This window comes from Plectropomus leopardus, chromosome 16, assembly GCF_008729295.1.
Source record: "Plectropomus leopardus isolate mb chromosome 16, YSFRI_Pleo_2.0, whole genome shotgun sequence".
Taxonomy (NCBI): Eukaryota; Metazoa; Chordata; class Actinopteri; order Perciformes; family Serranidae; genus Plectropomus; species Plectropomus leopardus.
This window is the reverse complement of record NC_056478.1, coordinates 7,799,941-7,805,648: the sequence shown is the minus strand read 5'-3', so window position 1 is coordinate 7,805,648 and position 5,708 is coordinate 7,799,941.

Below are 5,708 nucleotides of genomic sequence, written 5' to 3'. Positions count from 1 at the left end.
AAAATTTTAGTTTGCATCAAGAAAAATTAACATTTACAAACAAACTAACAAAGCCACATGATCCACATACAAAAATTAAAAAGAAAAAACAACAAAAAAGAAAAAAAAAAAAAGACGAATATCTTATTTAATAATTGTCACTTGACTTGATAAAAAAAGTTGCTGGGAACTTGCTGTATATGATGTTGAAAGTTTCAGTTTCAAACATTTGCTATAGGCATTTAAACAAAGCTTTGTGTTGAAGTTTGTTATATTCCAAATTCTAAATATCGACAAAGATTTTACTTTTTTTTGTAAATGCATATTGTCTCCAAATATCAGTTATTGGTCTCATCAATGACTATTAATCCCCATTGGTATCGGCCCTGAAATATCATCGGTTGACTAATCCCTAGTCTTGTAGCATAAAGAAAACACCACATAGAGGTGTTAAAAACTTGATTTTCATTGGCGGGGACGAAAACTATCTGATGCTGCTCTCTTTGTCCTTGTCCATCTGTCTCTGTCCTCCAGTAATCCTAATTACTGTGCAGTGAACAACAATTATGTTCGTAATTGCTTCCTCTCTGGCATTCACCAAACACACACACACACACACACACACACACACACACACACACACACACACACACACAAACACTCTTATCTGCTTGATTTTTCAGATGAATCCCATCTCAATCTGAAACAGGTGTGTTTTTTTATCGTGTCTCAGGAGGGACAGCAATCAACACGAGACGCCAGGGACAACACCTTCATCTGTCACTTTGGGCACTCATCTCCGCTGTTCTCCCCTTCCCTTCACACCTGTTCTTCCCTCCTCGCCCTCTCGTCCTCGTCCTCCGTCTCCCGGCTCCTCGTCACAGAGATAAGATCGTCCGACGAGATTCAGAATGATAAGGTCAGAGATCACTGCGCTCGCACACACTGATACACTTAAACCAGAGAGGCATGCAAACACCGGGGACACACACCCCACCCGCTGCCCCAGATGTGCTTGGTTACCATGGCAACCCCACATGAGGAAATGAAGTGCGCTGTGTGTTTGTGCATCTGTGTTTTGCACTAAGCCTTTCATTCAGCAATAATTGAATGTGAAGGAAGGTCGGAGCAAAGAGTTGACTGTGCATACCGTTTGCTGCTGTGGTATTGACTTTACAGGTCTGTGTGTGTGTGTGTGTAGAGGTGTGCGTGCGTGTTTGGCTTTTTGTGTCTGTTTGCAGGTAAATAAACAAAAGGGGCAAAGATGCTATCTCTTTATACAGAGAAATCCTTCACGACTGTAACTATGTCATGAAACCACAGAGTTAAATTTGTAACTGAGGCTTTAAAACAGAGAACAGTGTATTTTAAGCAAGTCCTTTAAGCCATATGACCACGTAACTGATCAACAGAATTGCTTGTATTTGACCATTAATGTCGCAGTTTGAACATGTGGTTGTGAAACCATTGCAGTTGAACAAAAACTACAAACTACATTTAGAAATAAAGATCATGGTTAGCCTTTAAATAAATATTTTTGTTGTCAGCATATCTCACGTGACATATGTGCGATGGCACGTCATTCAAATAACATAACGTTTACTTTGGTTTCACACAGAGGCACAAACACCAGTCTCCTGGGTAAATGTCCTGTGTTTGTTAGACCCATCAACCTCCCTTCCCTCCTGCTGTAAGCGGGCTTTGTCGTACTTTATCATTGATGTATAAAGAGAACTGGATACAGCGTTAGAAGCAAGGACTCGTTCATTTCTGGAAAGCTGCTCCGTTTCAAAGGAAACTAAAAAAGTTCTATTTCCCTGTTATGAAATGAACCAGATCTGCCCACTAGAGACTTTTGGCGTCTGAGCGGCTAACTTCCAGTTTAGCGCTCCACTGACTTGAATGGGGATAAAACCATTAATCATGTGGCTCTTTTAGACTTCAGAAGGTTATTGGACCAAAAGTATTACATCAAGAATGCATGATAATATCAGCACGTCATCTGTATCAGCTGATATTCGCTTCAAAGTAAACTATCGCAATCAGCAAACATGCTTTTTCTTGTTTTGCACAATGAGTGAATATCATAAATGAATAACATTGTATTTTATGTCTTAATCTACTGGTAGGCCATCAAGATAAGAATATGCATAATATAAGATGTTAATTTCAATACAGAAGAGACTTTGATTGCTAAAATTAGGTAGGAAAAAAGTGGATATATCTATGCTGTATTGTTAATCGGATAAACGTGTTGTTATACATCAGATGCAAAAAAAAAAATCCACTGTCATGCATCCCTAGATAGTATCCTGATAGAGAAAGGAGTCATTTTGAGGAGGTTGTGATGCTCAAAAATAAATATCCATTGATTTATAAATGTCTCTTTCATAATATAAACCACTGAGAAAAAGTCTTTTTACGGTGTTGGCCACAATGTTAAACTGGCTTTAAAGCACAGTGCTGTGACTGGGGCCCTGGTCTGTACGTCACCTGACTGAGTCTGATGGAGTGCAGTTAGTTTTGGAAGTATTTAGGTAGATCACCAAGTTATTTGAATTTATTCTCCAAGTATCTTGAATATCTGCAGAAAATTTCATGACAATCCATCTGATAGTTGTTGATATATCCCCCTCTGAGCCACAAATGGAGGCCCAAGAGAAAAGAAAGACCAAAGAAAACATCCTCTGAGGATCACAAATGATTATACAGACTTTAATTGGAATTTTTCCGATAGTTATTGGGATTTTTCAGTCTGGACTAAAGTGGTGGATCAACTGACATTTCCAGTCAAAAAGTCGATATTGCCTTTTTATTGTCTTGTGATCTTGCATGTTTGACTTAATGTTTATTCCTACGTTAACTGTGTTGTGTTTCATTGCTATCAATGTTTAGCTGCAAACAGAAGCTCTGTAGCTCACTCAGTTGCTTGGTCATTCCACAAATAAATTCCCCACTCTTTGGCAACCACAGTTTTTGCCCTAGGATGCTAAATTTTTGCATGACTATAAAACCCCCCCTGTGTGAGTGAGGGTGTGTGTTTGTGGTCATGCACATTAGCTAAAGGGGGCACTAAGGTTTGTAGTTGCAGCTATTGCAGATTTGTTTCCTTACTTCCTTACTGGTTTGGTTTGACAGATTTATCTAACATGTGGCAAAAAAAGAGTTTCCGAAAGAGTCTTTTCTTCTTAGGTATTTTGGTTGTGAGTGGGAAGCAGTAATCTTTACTGGAATAGATGGCGCCCTTTGAGCTCATTGAACATTTTCTCTAACTACCCCCACTGTATGATCCTCCACTGTGTGATCCTTCTTTTGTCTTGTGATGGTTAGGTGGGATGCTGGGTATAAAAAATTTTTTTTTGTCCATTTGTGTATGTGTGTGTGTGTTTCTGATACATTCCTCTTTGTTGTTTCTAAATAAAAACTTAGATCATGAAGAGGTTCAGGTTAAAGGAATAGAGAAAAAGTGATTTATGACTCTGTGATCAATCCAAGATGACACATTCATATCATACACCAGTCCATACACAGTTCTTTAGACTTCTATACCGCCGTGCTATTTATAAACCCGATTTTCCCACGCAACGCCAGCAGAGCTGAAACACAAACACGCATATGGAACGACAGCTTTACTCGACCATGCTGTGATATGAAAACTCCCCGTGCATCCGTATCCCACAGGCCTGTGTGTTGCCACATTGCATTGAGGGCCAGAGTGCAATGGGTGAGCCACAAGCCCAGCAGCACTTGAGATGACCTACATCTCAGATGGGCATTATAGAGAGATCAAGCGATGACTCACACACACTCAGAAAGAAGAACGGGATTAAACGGCCAGAGTACATGGCATTAGTTGTGATGTGATTAAGTCACAGTTGACCTGAAACTTTAATGAAGAGGAATAATGATATTAAGCTTCATGTCTTGAAAAGTAAAATCAATATTCTTCAACAAAAAGCCACTCTCCTCTAAAAGCAAGGACAACTAAGAGTTAAATTTGCTTTGTCATCAGGATGGAAATCACCAGAGATGTTCAGGTCTCTAATGTACTTAACTAACAGCTTGCATGATGTTTATGTAATGTAGTTACAGCTGACCCAGTGAAGATCGAATGTAATTGAAAGTGGATAAGTAGGATGATTGATTATTGGTCTTAACCTTATTGTTTTTCTTCTACACGGACTCAAATACTGTGCTGAGGGGAGTAAGAGCAGCTTTCAACGTGAACAATGACGGCTCACAGAGAAACCTCAACCTCTCGAAAAGTCTTCACCGGCAGGACTCTCGTTCTGGTAACTAAGAGGCATTTAATCTCGCCTCGGAAATATTGTTTGTTTATTTGCACATAAACATGTAAAAAAGAAGGAAAAATGACAAAAAAAGAAATGAAACAACTGAAACATTGTGCAGGAGAGTTTAGAAGCCAAAATTTGCTTATGGAGATACCTCCCCATTAAATACGTATAATTGATCACAAAAAGGTAAAGACAAAGAATGCATAATTGATAAAAAAAAGTTTAAGAGTGGCAGTGATAAAAAGGTGATAAAAATGTAAACAGGAAAACTTTGTGTCTATACAAGTGAAATGGATTAAAAATTAATGAACTACCTGTCTGTTTAGCTCCTAAATACTCTTATTTTCCATCAAGCAGCCCTTTTGTCCGATTTTGGATGTTTTTTCGACATTGTATAGTTTTCAGCTGTTTTTTGGACCTGCCATATTTTGTCATTTTTCTCCATACTATAATATGGCATTTTCTGTATTTTTTTTCAACGTGGTATTTTGTGGGTTATTTTTAGCCATGTTTAGGTGTTTTTTGAAATTGTATACTGTTACATTCTATACTAAATTGATTTTCAGCTGTTTGTAGGAATTGTCATATTTTGACATTTTTTGCCATACAATAGCCTTGCTTCTTTGGTCATTTTTTCACAATACTAATTTTTGGGGTTTCTTTTCGTTTTTGGATGTTTTTTCACCATTCTATACTATAACATGCCTCTACATGCTACACTAAGTATTTTTCAGCTGTTTTTTGGACATGTCAGTTTTCGCCATTTTTGCCACGCTATAGCCTTGCTTCTTTGGTCAATTTTCGACATGCTATTTTTTGGGGTTTCTTTGGGTTTTCAACATTGTTTGCTATAACAATCCTCTACATGCTGTACTAAGAGGTTTTCAGCTGATTTTGGAAAATTTCATATTTTGACATTTTTCTCCATGCTTGCTTCTTTGGTCATTTCTTTGACAAGCTATTTTTGGGTTTTCAGACAATATTTGGAGATTTTTTTCAACATTGTATACTATAACATGACTCTTCATGTTATACTAAGTGGTTTTCAGCTGTTTTGGGGACATGTTATATTTTGACATTTTTTGCCATACTATAGCCTTGCTTCTTTGGTCATTTTTCCACATGCTATTTTATAGGGCATTCTGGTTGTTTTGGATGTTTTTTCACCACTGTGTGCTATAATATACCTCTACATGCTATACTAAGTGGTTTTCAGCTGTTTTTAGGATATGCCAATTTTCACCATTTTTGCCATACTATAGCCTTGCTTTGTCATTTTTTCCACAAACTATTTTATGGGGTATCTGTCCGTTTTTGGATGTTTTTTCACCACTGTGTGTTATAATATGCCTCTGCATGCTGTTATTTTTTTTTAATAAATTTTCCATACTATAGCCTTGCTTCTTGCATACTTTTTTCGACATGCCATATTAT